A 16,702-nucleotide genomic window follows, 5' to 3' on the forward strand; every position below is an offset into this window, starting at 1 on the left:
TAATATAATAAGCAACACTTTAAGGCTCACTTCCCCACAGAAAGCTGGGATCACAAGCAGGCAATTGCAGCTGAGTGGAGCACCATCTACAGGAATATCGGTGCGTTGCAGGATAGTGCTGTAATCTTACAATGTCATTGCTTTGATTTGGAAATTGGAAAATCCTAGGTGTTGTGAAGGGCCAGATTAAACCGAATATATATATTTATTTATATATATATATTTAATTGTATTTGTATATTCTCTAATATTCCCTGATATCCCTTGTATATTCCTTGTACAATATGCATTGAATATCCATTCTAGCCTACTGAACATCCCATAATAGTCTCCATTCTACTATTGGTCGAGACCTTGGTGCCAGGCTGCCATACCCCCCAGACCCAGTTCAAACGTACCGCTCAACATGTACGAACAAGTCCTAGTTCCGCGTAGGAATCTGGCTACCGCACCACTAACGGTACTATTTGTTCATAGTGCGTATATATACTGCGCTACTAAAGTAGGACTTTCTTTTTAGTCCAGTTTCTTACCCTCCAATAGAGTGACAGACGTAAAGCCTCCCCGCGACGCCACGTGTGGGAGTAAGGCCAAGTTCGGCCTACCATCGGTATTGAGACATCGTGTATATTAATATTTGAATAGTCATATTTGGCACTATATCGTCGAGTTGGACGTAGTCTATTAAGCTAATAATAGTCTATTCATATGTAGTGCTTCGTGCGGTGAGAATACTATCGTAGTCAGTACCCCATTGTTTCGGGCAGAGAACTGGCTGCTTATCCAGGGTGGCCGACCCCATGTGAGGCTGCACCCGAGGAGCCCCAGAGCCGACGAGCGAGTGGACCTGCATACCGGATTATTCTACCGACGACAGCCCGCCTTCCCAGGCACGGATTATGCTTTGTATACAGTGATTATTCTATGGATAAAGACCAACACTGCCGTGTGTTGGAAACCCCCCCCCCGGAGAGGACGACAGGTGAGGAGACGCTCTACACGACGAGGTCGCTTCACGTCTCTCCATCGTGGACCGGAGGAAGCCGGCCCACAGAGAGTCCAACTGCTTTCATCTGTGGATCGAGGATCGCTGAGGCACCGAGCCGCACAACCGTGGGTTCTCCCAGGATACCCTCGGCCAGACGGATACAGCCAGACTCTACCCCCCCCCCCCCTTCTCCAGTTGTCTTACAAGCGACCGGAATTCCCCCCTAGTGTATCCAGTTCTATAATCATTAAAGTATCATTGCTATTATTCCTTAAATATTCCAGGTTGTATATTTACCGCCTGCGCCACCAGAGATTGGACGTTCTCTATTGATATACCAACGAATACTCATTTGCCATAAAAGTGCATCCTATTTCAAATCATAAATGTAATTAAGTGATTGCTCTACATACCTTTTGCTATGTATTAATTATTATTAAACGCAGACTTTCGACTTGGTACATTTGTGTTGGATCGTTTCATCTACGTGGGAGTGTTTACCATAATTATTTATGCCTAGTACTGGGTGGCCAGAGTCTAAAGTACAAGAGGTAGTGGTAGTAAGTATCATATCTAACAATACAGTCAGGGAATTGTACCCCTCAGTTACAATTGGTCCTTCGAGCCGGATGGTAATTAGTGTAATATTAATATAGTGTTATTAATATTGAAATGGCCTATGATGAACACTCCACGAAACGATCCTCCTAACCAACGCCCGCAGCGCGAACGACGGCTCCCTCAGTACTTAGAGGCTTACGCTGTCAGTCAACAACCTAGTCTTCTACTAACAGTAAACGCGGTAAAACTAGAAAGTAAAAGTATGTCTAACCCCAACGCCCAGACTACCCCGACCATAGAGGCCCCTACGGGTTCTAATGTAACTGACCAAGTTCACGGTGGGGACCAGTGGGAACCAGACATGACTTCACACCCCGCCAGTACTGAAGAAGTAGTCCCCGATGAGTCCCGGGAGGAATACAACGCTACCGAGAGAGAACTCGGCACGGAAGAAGACGGGGAGAGCACCGTGGAGATAGAGCTCCAAGGCTCCGCAAGGAGTACCCCGAGGGAAGGCTCCCCTATACAACCGCCTTCTCCCAGCGAGGCAGAGAGGACCCTACAGCAGGCCTTCCTCATCAGCCTGAACGCCGCTGCTGAACGCGACCGACTGCAGATCCAGCAGCGGAGCGAAGAAGAGCATATACGTCTAGAAATAAGACGCATTCAGAGGGAAGAGAATGTGGCCCGAGACCGAGCAGACAGCCAGCGAGCAGCTGCTGGTGCTCTACGGGACGCAGAGCGCGACAGACAGCAAGCGCAACTAATAGAACAGCTGATCAGACGGACAACACCCTCTCCCTCCGCCAGAGGCTCCAGGAACTCGTCTAGACACACCTCCAGGGCGGCATCCCCTAGCCGAGTAAACAACCCTGAACTTGACCAACAGACGAGGTCTATACCCCCCACAGACCACCTCCCCCCACCGGTCCAAGCGAGACCTAGCAACCGGGAAGGAGCAGCATATCCTGTGGAGAGGCTAAACCAGAGACTACAAGCACTGGATGACCTAACTGAAGACGAAGAGGAAGATGAGGAGAACCACGCCCGACGACAGCACAGTACTCTACCGGACCAGGAGGTCCGGTACAGCCCAGGCTATACTCCCGCGGAGCTGCGCTACAGACCCCCGACTCTATACCCGGGTGAGCACGACGCACGACCCGCACCGAGGAACAGCACCTGGACAAGCGGGCCATGGTACACTGCCGGTACCAGCCCATACCAAGGAGCGGGAGGAGACTCGCCTAGGAGGCCTCTCCCCCAACGCTCGCCGATGTATCCACAGTCAGCGTCATACATTAGCACGCCTATGGTACCCGACTTCACCCAAGAGAACCGGGCCCAGTATACAGAACTCCGCATGTGTCTGGAGACCATGTTGGTGGATGTATTGGATGAACGCCATAAATACGCCATCCTACTGAAGCACTTAAAGGTACCCCGCGCACATAATATAGCGCTCGCCTACGCGACTTCCACCACCCCATACACAGCAGCGCTGGTAGCATTGGACCAGAGGTATGGGCGCATATGGGATTACGTGATCCAGGAGATCCGACACATCGACCGCTTACCCCCAGCAATAGACAATCGAGCACTGGACGACCTGTCCATCAGAGTGCAGTCCCTGGTAGGGATGTTGGGAGCGCAGAGAGAGAAGGGGAGGCATGAACTTTACGCCAACTCAAATGTGGAAAGGATCTTGGAGAAGCTGCCGCCCGCTCGACAGGAGCGTTTTAGGCGGCAGAGAGACCACCGAGACCCGAATGGCCCCGAACCGAACCTCCTCGATCTAGCAGACTTCCTGGCGAGAGAAGTCAGCAGCCTACGGCTAGATACATTCGGACGGAGCACCCCTGGCTCCAGAGAAGGAACCAGACGACTAAATGATGGAAGAAGATCGGTGACTGTGATGCACCAATCGGAGTCAGTACCGAGCAGCAGGAGCCACAGTACCCCCTCCAGAACGGAGAAGTGGAAGATAGTGTGCCCCTACTGTGAGAAAGAACACTGGCTAGCGCAATGTGACTCCTTCCCCAAGCTGAACGCGGAGGAAGCAAGTCAATGGATAAAGTCCAACAAGCGCTGTTTTCGCTGTGCGCGCTCACACATGGCAGCCGAATGCCGCTTAAAGAAAAGGTGCACCAAGTGCGATGGAGCCCATCTGGACATACTTCACGACAGTAACAGACGGCGCCCTTCACCCGCACCATCCAGCAGCAAAGCGAGCGTCATGTACATCGACCCCGCCAGCAGCAGTGGAGCCCGAGTACTCCTAAAAGTAGTGCGTGTGACACTAAGCTACCAGAATAAAGTCCTGGACACTTACGCCGTCCTCGATGACGGGTCAGAGAAGACCCTTCTGCTCGCCTCCGCTGCGGCCCAGCTAGGGCTGCGGGGAAGCGAAACCCAAATGACAATTCGGACAATAAGATGAGATTTGAAGACGATAAAGGGCGAGAATGTCTCATTCTCTATCGCAGCAAGCGGCCAGCCTGAGCGACGGTACCAGATTACAGACGCTTTCACCAGCCAAGAAATAGGACTGTCGCGGTTAGGGATGGGAATTGATAGGATTTTATCGATACGATTCCATTATCGATTCTGCTTATCGATTCGATTCTTTATCGATTCTCTTATCGATACCTGATCAATTTATAATTTAAATAAATAAATTGGAAATGCAACAGAACTAAGCTGGTTAGAATAACAACATGCAACTTGACATTTCTGATTGTCATTTATTGTTGAGCCCCCATGTCAGGGGCGACAGTGGCTCGGGAGGTAGAGCAGTCGTCTGGCAATCCGGAGGTTCCCGGTTCGATTCCCGCTCCTCCCGGGCAGCGTGTCGATGTGTCCTTGAGCAAGACACTTAACCCCTAACTGCTCCCGATGAGCAGGTTGGCACCTTGCATGGTTGCCTGCGCTGTCGTTGTGTGAATGTGTGAGTGATTGGGTAAAATGTAAGGAACAAATTGTAAAGCGCTTTGGATAAAAGCGCTATATAAAAAAGCAGCCATTTACCATGTCAGAAAAATACAAAAAATAAAACATTAACTATAGCCTACACTTAAATAAAATAATGTATTTGAGATTCTCTTAAAATGTATTTATTTTTTTATTCTTAAACTAATTTAATCTATTGAATAACAGTCGTTATTCCTCTTGACTTCTGTCTCATACACACACACACAGACACACAGAGCTCCCTCCCCGGGCCCCTGTCCTGTAGGTATTGGCTTGTGTTGCTACACGGACACATTTGTATGTTGCACCATGGTACTTCCTGTCTGACGGACTCAGAGTAGCGTCTCTACAATTCGTAGCCGCATTTCTGCAGACCCCTCTCTGATTGGTTGAACTCTATTTTTGCAGACCCCTCCCATTTCTGCAGACCCCTCTCTGATTGGTTGAGCGAAGCCCCTCTCTGATTGCCCCCCCGCATGAGCCGAGACAAGCTCCTCTAGCCAGGAGTCGAAACTCCGTTAACCCCAGAGAGAGAGGCTGAACGCAATTTATTGATTGATTGATTGAAAAGTTTATTAACAGATTGCAGAATGGGTACAGTACAGTACAGCTCAATACATACAATTGTTAAGGGGATGCAGACCAGAGAAAGACTTTCGACTTGTTTACATCAGGGTCCCCCATTTTCAATTCATCATAACATATATGACATACATGACATACAGATAGACAGTACTGCTACATCTATACATTTATGACATATCAGATTTGCAAATACAGTACTGTTTGTGATACAAAAGTGTCCAGAAAAGGAGTGTATATACATTTGGCATAGAAACTGTACATTGGAGGAGGTTGGTTGGGTGGGGTGGGGTTGGGTGGGTTGGGTGAGGGCTGTACATTGGAGGTGGGGGGGGGGGGGGGGGGGTTGGGAAGGGGACACACACACATTTTACACTGTACATTGGAATATTGACAAAGCCTTACTTGGTAATTTACTGTACAACTAGGTTAGGACATTTGTAGGGGCCAGTTTCGAATTGCAGTCTCACGTAGGTGTTTTTTAGAGTGTTTTTGAAGGTGGGTAGTGATTCACATTCCTTTACAGCTTTAGGCAGGGCGTTCCACATTGATGTGGCATAATTGCGAAACGTGTTTAGTCCCTTGTTTGATCCGAATCTGGGTTTTACATGATTTGTGGAGCTCCCTCTGGTGTTGTGATCGTGGTATTCACTGACCTTTGGGAAGTATTTTGACATGTACATGGGTACCTTGGTCGCGTAGTGTATCTTGTAGACCAGGCCCATTGCAAGTTGCTGTACTCTGTCGTCTACTCTAAGCCATCCTAGGTTGTCAAAGTGGGCAGGGGTGAGGTGGGTTCTAGGAGTCAGGTCAAGTAGTAGTCTGACTAGCTTGTTTTGAGATGTTTGTAATTTGTTTTTTAGTGCCTTTGAGGTGCTTTGGTACCATGAGGTGCAAGCATAGTCGTAGTACCCTTGAATGAGTGCTCCTGCTAGAGTCTTCAGGGTATTCTTGTTTACCAGAGAGGAGATCCGGTACAAGAATCGCGTTCGTTGGTTGACTTTTTTTATTACATTGGATGCCATTTTGTCACAGGAAAGATTAGCCTCTAGGATGGAACCCAGGTAGGTAATTTCATCTTTCCTTGTGATAATATTGTCATCCACTGTAACCGAGAAGCCGTCGGTCTTGCTGAGTTTGTTATTTGAACCGAAGAGAATGGACTCTGTTTTGCCCATGTGTAATGATAGTTTGTTGTCGGCGAGCCATATGCAGATTTTGCCTAGTTCCGAGCTGAGGGCTTTTTCAACCTGTAACTTGTTCTTGTCAGAGACCAGCAGGGCTGAGTCGTCCGCAAACAGGAACAAGTTGCAGTCACAAGCTGACGACATGTCATTTGCATAAATTAGGAATAGTAGCGGTCCTAGTATGCTTCCTTGTGGAACACCACAGCTCACTGTGAGGGGGGGGGATAGTGTACCGTTTACTTCCACCATCTGTTCCCTCCCCTCCAGGTAGGATTGTATCCAGCTCACTGATAAACTATCAAAACCAATTGCTTTTAGCTTGTCAATCAGAATGGTGTGATTGACAGTGTCGAAGGCCTTTTGTAGGTCCAGCATGACCATGCCGCAGTATTTGCCCGCGTCCACCTCTTGTTTGATGTGGTCGTTCAAGTAGAGAAGGCATGTGTCAGTGGAGTGGGATGTTCTGAAGCCAGATTGGAATTCGTAGATTAGATTTTTTTCCGCGAGGTACTTTTCGATCTGTTCGTATACTATTTTTTCCATGACTTTCGAGATGGATGTAAGGATAGAAACAGGGCGGTAGTTACCCGGGTCTAATTTGCTGCCCTTTTTGTGCAGGGGTGTTACTCTCGCAATTTTGAAGTCCTTGGGGACGTGTCCCTGTTTTATGGAGAGGTTTATTATGTGTGTGATGACTGGGGTGATGGCTGCTGCTGAGTCTCTGAGGAATTTGGAGGGGATGTTGTCATGGCCAGTGGCCTTGTTTGGTTGGAGGGCGCTCAGTTTTTTGAGTACCTCATCTGTAGTTACTATTTCCAGTTTGAAGTCGTCTTTGTGGACGCCTAGGTTCTTGTAGTATGCTACTATGTGTTCTACCCCATACTGCCCTGAGTGGGAGGGTAGTTTGTTTACCAGTGTTGTGGCTATGTTTGTGAAGAAAGTGTTTAAGTAATTGGCTACATCCAGCTTGTCTGTGATGAGCGTGTTGTCCGTCTTTATGTTTATGTTTGAGAACCTGGTTTTGAGTTTTTTACTGCAGCCTAGTTGATTGTTGAGTAATTTCCAAAGTTCACGTGGTTTATTTTTGTTTTCCTCGGTTTTGTCATTGATGAAATTTTTTTTAGCAGTTTTGATCATGGAGTTTACGTCATTTCTTAGTCTGTTTCTTTCTAGTTTGAGTTCAGTCACGTGGTCTTGGAGTTCACTGCTCGTGCTTTTGGTAAGCTTTGACTGACTTTTACGAAACTCAGAGCATTTTTTGTCTCTGGCTTTCATAGCGGTCAGTATTTCAGTGTGCATCCATGGCTCAGCGCGATTTTTTACCCTGGTGGTTCTTAGGGGGGCCATGTTGTTTAGTATTGATGAAAATTTGGTTTTGAAGCCAAGCCAAGTTTCTTCAACCAGTGTACCATTGAGTTCATCTGACCAGTCCAGACTCTCCAGTTCAAGGTTAAAGGCCTCGCTAGAGTAGGTTTTGAGGTCTCTAGATGTGACTGTTTTGTGACAGCCAGCCTTTAGTTTTAGCTTTTTGCGGGTACAGAATATCATATAATGATCACTTAACCCGCATGCTATAACCCCTTTATTGGATATCTTGGACTTGTCAGAGGTCAGTATGAGGTCAATGGTAGTCTGAGTTGATTCACATATCCTTGTGGGTTGGGTGATTAGTTGGCTGAGGCCGTGCAGATCACAAAACCTATTGAAGGATTTGAAGACGGGTGCATCTTTTTGTTGCATATCCGTGTTCCAATCCCCAATAAGAATTTTTTCCGCATCCTCAGCTCCAGCTAAGCACACATCCATAGTATCATAAAAGCCAGTTTGATCTGGCGGTCTGTATATTGTGCCGACTAGAACAGATTTTGCCCTTTCAAATAAAATTTCCACCCATACGGTTTCAATTGTCTCATGATGAAGGTCAGTACGGGTAATGAATTTGGTGTCCTTATGTATGTACATACAAACACCACCTCCATACTGGTTTCTGTCATTACGGACTATAGTATAGTTCTCTATTTCTATTTCAGGGTCTGTTACAGATGGATCAAGTTTAGTTTCAGTAAAGCATAATAAGTCTACCTTACCGCTCATAAACAGGTTTCTTATTTCGTCCAGCTTATGCTTAATGCTGTTCACATTAAGGTGAAAGATGTGTAGTCCGTTTTTATTAGCTGTGTTATTGATGTCTTCAAGTTCCAGGTAATGGTTTTCTGGTGATACACGCATGGAAGTATTGATTACGCCATAACGAATCATTAAAAAAATATACCGTTAACTGGAATATGTTGTGTGTGCCTTTACACATGTTGGATAGGATTATGTAATTGGTTTGTATAGCGTCGCGTATAACGTTATTTCGCGTGAATCGAAAGTGATGTCTGTCTGTCTGTCTGTCTGTCTGTCTGTCTGTCTGTCTGTCTGTCTGTCTGTCTGTCTGTCTGTCTGTCTGTCTGTCTGTCTGTCTGTCTGTCTGTCTGTCTGTCTGTCTGTCTGTCTGTCTGTCTGTCTGTCTGTCTGTCTGTCTGTCTGTCTGTCTGTCTGTCTGTCTGTCTGTCTGTCTGTCTGTCTGTCTGTCTGTCTGTCTGTCTGTCTGTCTGTCTGTCTGTCTGTCTGTATGTCTGTCTGTCTGTCTGTCTGTCTGTCTGTCTGTCTGTCTGTTTGCCTGTCGGTTGTCTGTCTGTCTGTCTGTCTGTCTGTCTGTCTGTCTGTCTGTCTGTCTGTCTGTCTGTCTGTCTGTCTGTCTGTTTGCCTGTCGGTTGTCTGTCTGTCTGTCTGTCTGTCTGTCTGTCTGTCTGTCTGTCTGTCTGTCTGTCTGTCTGTCTGTCTGTCTGTCTGTCTGTCTGTCTGTCTGTCTGTCTGTCTGTCTGTCTGTCCGTCCGTCCGTCCGTCCGTCCGTCCGTCCGTCCGTCCGTCCGTCCGTCCGTCCGTCCGTCCGTCCGTCCGTCCGTCCGCTGGTTGGTCTTGTCCGTGGCTCTTGCTTGCAACCCCTTGATATTCACTCTGATGTCTACTTTCCATGTTACCAATTTACTAGGATAGTTGTGTATGAATGGTGACGATGATGATGAATCCTCATCCCTGATAGAGGGTGAGAATTTGAACGAAACCTCCACGAATTTTGATTACGAGAGTCTAGAATTTTAAACGTTTGAGTGATGTCCGATATTATCGGCCTACCGATATTATCGGCCGATATCGGCATTAAAATGTGATATCGGAAAATATCTGTATCGGTTTAAAAAAAAAAAAAATTATTTGATTTTTGATTTGTTTTGCATTTCTACAACCTTTATTTACCCAGGCAAGCAAGTAAGAACAAATTCTGATTTTATTTATTGTCAAAAGTATGCATAATGTTGTGTTAATTCCACAACTCAACTATATGAACAGAAAAAATAAGAGTGGAGGAGGAGTGGCTGTGTATGTGGATAATAACTTGAATTATAAGATTGTAGAAAGAATGACAAATGTGATTGATAATTTATTAGAATGTATAACAATAGAAATATGTGTAGAAAAAAAGAAAAATATAATTGTGAGCTGTATATATAGAGCACCAGGTTCAAATATTGAAGTTTTCAAGGACTGGGTGGAAGAAATGTATATAAACAATAATCAAAAGGCTATTTTCATCTGTGGGGATTTTAACATTGATCTTTTAAATCCAAACAAACATAAAATGACTGAGGCATTCATCAACACATTGTATAGTTTGAGCCTTTATCCAAAAATCACAAGACCCAGCCGAATCACATCCCATTGTGCCACTCTGATAGACAATATATTTACGAACATTATAGAAAACAATACAGTGAGTGGATTACTAATAAATGACATCAGCGACCATTTACCAGTTTTTACAGTTTATGACAACAACTACACAGAAAACAAGCAGGACAATAAACTACAATTTAAACGAGTAAGGACTGAAGAATCAATGAATGCTTTCAAAAATGATTTGCTACTACAAAATTGGGAGATAGTATATAAAGAGGAAGACACTGATAAAGCATATGAAACATTCTTATCTATATTTAACTTATTATATCACAAACATTGTCCAATAAAAGAATATAGCAGTAAACATAAACACTCAGACAGCCCATGGATCACAAGGGGATTACAGAATGCATGTAAAAAGAAAAATACACTATATAGATAATTTATAAAACAGAACTAAAGAGGCAGAAAATAAATATAAGAAATATAAAAATAAGTTGACTAATATTATGAGAAGATGTAAGAAGGATCATTATAGTAGAATATTAGATAACAACAAATATAATATTAAAGGTGTGAGGTTTTGTCCGCTCCCCACCCACACGCTCCGTTCCTTTAAGGTACTTTGTTGAGTAATTGCATTCCCCGCCACGCTCCGTTCCTTTAAGGTTCTGTGAGGATTCTGTGATGATTGGTCCGTGGCCGAACGCACACTTCTAAGTCAAGTATCAATTACCATCACGCACCTGATGTATGTTCTAATCAGCGCCCCAAGAGGCTTTGATTCCCCTACTATCAGGGTGGGATCGTCTTGTATATACTTCTGTTTTTGCCTGTCCTTCCCATTGGCCAGAGCTCCCGTTTTGAATATTCTCCTGCTTTTGCTAGAGATCCCGTTTTGAATATTCTCCTGCTTTTGCCAGAGATCCCGTTTTGAATATTCCCTGCATCTGCCTCTCTTTCCCGTTCGCTGTCTGTTGCTCTCCAGGACTCTCGTGAAGTATCCCTTGGAGAACCTGATTCCCCGTACGAAGCTACGCCTCGTTTATCTGCCCGCTTTACGCGTTGCGCTTTGGTGAGTTTTTGAAACAGTCTTTTTGGATCACCAGTTTTTTGTGTGTTTGTGAAACACCGAAGAGATCCCGTTTTTGTTATACTGTTCTCACCTATTTTTTGTTGTTGGATTTACTCCTTGGATTACCGTATTGTTTTTTCTCTGGACTCTGCTAACTGTGTGTATCACACCGAAGATCAAGTCACTTGGATATTAATTTGGATCAGTCACCTCTCTGTTATCTGTTGTGCGCTGAGCTAACTGGGATTCTCTCTCTCCCTCCGTGTTCCATCTGGAGTGTATGCTGGGGGGATCTGCAGAGCGGCTCAGACGTCACAAGCAAATTCCTCACCAACACCGTCTGGGAGAATCTGCAGAGCCGCAAGACATTCTTCACATGCCAGATTCCCCGTTTGTTCTGTTTTCCACCTAATTCAATCTTGTGACTCTGAGAATAAACACGCCCTTGTTTTTGGCTAACTCTGAAAACAACTCTCTCTGTGCCGTTGCGTTTGGGGTCGGTTACAAACCATACCAAAAGGTGTTTAGAAGATATTAAATGGTATTATCAGGAATGGATCAAGACAAATAAACTATCCTCAGTATTTTATGGAAAATGATCAAACTATTAGCAATATGGATGATGTGGTTAACAACTTTAATACATTTTTTGTAAATATTGGACCAGAATTAGCAGGAAAAATCCCAGATCCAGTGACTCCTGAAGACATAAAAGACAATTATATTGAAAGAAATCCTAGTTCAATGTTTCTGGAAGCGGTAAATGAAAATGAAATTATAGAAACTACTAATACATGTAAAAACAAGACATCTACAGACAGTAATGAAATAGATATGAAAATAGTAAAAAATGTCATTAGTGGGATTTCAAAACCACTCATGCACATCTGCAATTTATCATTCAAAACTGGTCGATTTCCGAATAAAATGAAAATAGCAAAAGTCATACCTCTGTTCAAGACTGGAGATAAACACCACTTCACAAATTATAGGCCTGTTTCTCTACTTCCTCAGTTTTCAAAAATATCTTCAACAACAGATTAGATAAATTCATTGATAAACATAATTTACTCACCGATAGCCAGTATGGATTCAGAACACACCGGTCAACATCACTAGCATTAATAGAACTCATTGAAAAAATAGATAAAAAAAACATGTAGCTGGAGTATTCATTGACCTAAAAAAAGCATTTGATACTATTAATCATGATATATTAATCAGGAAATTGGAGAGATATGGGATCAGGGGGGTAGTATTGGACTGGGTGCGAAGCTATCTAAATAAAAGACAACAATTTGTGACAATGAGAGATTATAGATCTCAATGTTTGGACATTGCTTGTGGTGTCCCCCAGAGGTCAGTGTTGGGTCCAAAACTGTTAATCTTGTACATTAACGAGATATGTAAAGTATCCAATATATTTAAATGTATTTTATTTGCGGATGACACTAATCTATTTTTTTTCTGGTGAGAATGTCCAGCAGCTTTTAGAGGTCATCACATCTGAAATGAAGAAATTGAAGGAATGGTTTGATAGAAACAAATTATCATTGAACTTGAGCAAAACTAAAATTATGTTGTTTGGAAACTGTAGATTGGATACTCAGGTACAAGTTAAAATAAATGATGTGATTATTGAAAGAGTTTATGAAAATAAATTCCTAGGTGTAATAATAGACCATAAAATCTGTTGGAAACCTCACATAAAACATGTCCAATCTAAACTCTCACGAAGCATTTCAGTCATGAGTAAAGTAAAGCACATTCTGGATAGAAAATCACTCTACATTCTCTACTGTTCACTAGTTTTACCATATTTAAATTACTGTGCTGAAGTCTGGGGAAACAATTATAAGTCTACACTACAACCACTTTTTATACTCCAAAAAAGGGCCATAAGGATAGTTCACATTGCAGGTTATCGTGATCACACTAACATATTGTTTTTGGAGTCAAAGACATTGAAGTTAAATGATCTTGTGGAATTTAAAACGGCACAATTAATGTATAAAGCAAAAAGTCATGCACTTCCAAGAAACATTCAAGAATTGTTCTTTGATTCCAAGAAACATTCAAGAATTGTTCTTTGATAGGGAGGGGGGTTATAATCTGAGGGGAAAACACAATTTAAAAGTGCTAAATGTAATCACTACCATGAGAAGACACTGCATCTCAATATGTGGAGTGAAACTGTGGAACAGTCTAAATGTGGTGCTAAAGAAATGTCCAAACATGAGACAATTCAAACTGATGTATAAGGAAATGATGTTCACAAGGTACAGGGATGAGGAAGGGACTTGATATTCACGGGTGTTTACATTTTTATTTGTTTTCTTTCATGTTTTACATATATAGTTTTAGTTTTTTTGTTTTGCATATATATATATATATATATATATATATATTTTTTTTTTATGTTTTTAAATAGTACACTCATTTGAGTAGTGGAAAAGGGGTAGGATTAAATAAGTGTATACTTCTTCCTACTCCTTTTCGAACATGTAGATTGAGTTGTGTTTTGCTTTTGTTATTGTTTGTTTGTATTCATTGCATGTTCGAAATAAAGATTTCAAATCAAATCAAATATGTAATGTTATTACATGGCGTTTTCACATTCGCCGAAATGCTTGCTTGTGATTGGTCAATAGCGCTCGTCAGAGATCCGTTATTACTCGATAACGGACCTCTGCCAAACAATAATGACCGCTGTGAGCAGCTGTTCGCAATCAAGCCCACTGACACACTGCATCAGTGCAGCCAATCAGACACACCTGCCGGCTGCACTGACAGCGGAGTGTGTGTGACGATGACAGAGGAGCCAGAACAGAACTGCGTCTGCATTTGATCTCGTCTTGTCGATGTAAAATGAATTAGGTATATTGTTAGTAAGTTAGCCATGTAATAAGCGGGATAATGTATAGCTATACTCGATCATTGTCGCAAAATAATTGACCTTCACTGACGTTTAAAACACCTCGGCAAGGCGCCTCGGTATTTTAAACTGTGTCGGTCAATTATTTTGCGACAATGACCTTGTAGCTTATACATTATCCCTTACTTAATTACCTGAAATTATTCCATTTTTTGGGGGGGGGGGGAAACCCTGCATATATCGGTAGCGGTTGATATCGGTTGATATCGGTATCGGAAATTAAGAGTTGGACAATATCGGTATATCGGTATCGGTAAAAAAGCCAATATCGAGCATCCTATAAATCTCAAAATATGGTGAATGAAATTGATCCAGATAATAACATCTTTATAGATATTAAGAAAGACTGCAGATATTATACAGAAACTAAATGTAATGAAATGATTGAAGCAAAACACAAAATATCATTCATTCATTTTAATAGTAGGAGCCTGTATGCTAATTATGAGCACATTCAGGATTACTTGATGTAATTGAATTCACCGTTTAGCATAATAGCCATTTCAGAGACTTGGTTAAACCTTGACAGAGGTACAGATCTTAATATGCCTGGTTATGACATGTTTTACACAAACAGACAAAACAAAAGTGGAGGGGGTGTGGCATTATATGTTGATAGTCAAATGGATTGTAAAGTGTTGGATAAAATATCATTGTATAAATACAGAACTAATGAAACAGAGTCTAAATATAAAATGTATAAAAACAAGTTAACAAATATTATGAGAAATTGTAAAAAGGAATACTATGCCAATCTACTAGAAAGTAAAAAACATGATATTAAGGGTATTTGGAAGGTGCTTAATAATCTTATTAGAAAGGGGTCTAATGGTGTGAACTATCCAGATAATTTTATTGTAAATGAAAAGACCATAAGCAACTTGGATGAGGTGGTTGATGGTTTTAATCAATTCTTTGTACGTAGTGGACCTGAATTGGCAGAGAAAATTACATTCACAACTGGATAAACTGATAGACTTCAACTCAAGCTCAATGTTTCTTTATCCGGTAGATGAAAATGAAGTAATTGACACTGTATTGAACTGTAAGAATAAAAAAATCTAAAGATTATAATGATATTGATATGGAGACGATTAAGAAACTCAACGGTAGCCCGCCCCTCTTCTGGTTGTCATGCGACGCGCTGTCATGACAACTGCTTATAACCTTTCACACATTTCAAAACGTTTCATTACTGTTTCATTAAGGATCTCACCCCTCTCCCTCGCTCTGTGCTGCTATCAGCTTGATGTACCAGATCGGCCCCCCACAACTATCAGAACCGGGAAGGACCGAGCCCCCCCGACCCTCCCTAATGGAGGATACCCCCCCTATTGGAGGACGGGAGGGAGACGGATCCGACCGTGCGAAGAGAAACTCGAGCAACTCAACGCACAGGGTGAGCAGACCGTGGCTTGACCCCACGACTACCCACACGCACAACCCGCATGCCACCAGGGAACGAACGGAAGGAACAAACCTCGTTACTGCCCCCAAAAACACATGGTCGAGAGCAAACTCAACCCTGTGGCAAGGCCGTAGCAGCGGAGCGCGAAGGAAGACCCAGACCCACTGAAGGGACTGGATCCCCCGGAAAAAGGGGGCCCGGAGAGGTCAATGACACCACAGCATCAAGACCTCACCAGGCGGTCACTTAGTGACACCGGCCCCCACATCGCCAGCGTATTCGGACAGGGCCCCTCCAAGAGCGGGCCCTTCCCCCCACTAGTACGCCGCCTGGCACACTGACCCTGACAAACTCAGGCAGTCAGCATGGCCGTAACTCGAAGCACTCAAAAGGCTACACTACAGCGGAAGCAGGCAGCGCACCGGGGAGACGACCCCAGAGGGGGTCGATCCCTCAAACCAGGCAGCAGGCGTTTGACCCGAGCCTGGAGCACTGCGGACGAGACAGGCGCCAAAGGGGTCAACTGAAAACAGCACCCCCGGCGGAAGGGGCGTATGCTGGCATTGTTGCGCACCATGACAAAGCCTCGACCAAAAAACCCGACCCAGAGGGGCCGAGGCAGAGAAGGCTGACACAATTGGCAGACGTCATGAACGTGCAGGGGCACACTCAACCGGGTAACCCGGGAGTTGACTCTGCTCCAACACACCAGGGAATCAACCACCCTCTTGGTACCACATGCGGTGGTTGTTCCTATAACCCCTCAAGAAAAAACTCCAAAACACACCTGCGGGTACACACTGGCTATAATACCATAATGGTATTACTATATATCAGTTTATAAACCAAATATACATTGAATTTACCTTCTCTCACTGGCAACGCGTAAACCTGGTCCCCAACTGGGAATCGAACCCTGGACCTTCTAGCTGTGAGGCGACAGTGTTAACCACTACACCACCGTGCCATTTATAGAAATCTCAGCGGATTGAGTCGGAAACCGGCGGATATTGACGCGAGGAAATGACGCAGTCATACGTGGTTGTAGTCCCATGAAATTTCATAAAACTACACTACGCAGCTCAAACTTGGAGCCGTCTGGCGGGAAATTATTTTTCGTGATTATGTCTCACGGGTCGAACAAACCTGAATGTTATTGCCATAAAATAATAATAATAATAATAATAATAATAATAATAATAATAATAATAATAATAATAATAATAATAATAATAATAATAATAATAATAATAATAATAATAATAATAATAAT

Source organism: Notolepis coatsorum (assembly GCF_963971535.1).
Source record: "Notolepis coatsorum genome assembly, contig: SCAFFOLD_620, whole genome shotgun sequence".
NCBI lineage: Eukaryota > Metazoa > Chordata > Actinopteri > Aulopiformes > Paralepididae > Notolepis > Notolepis coatsorum.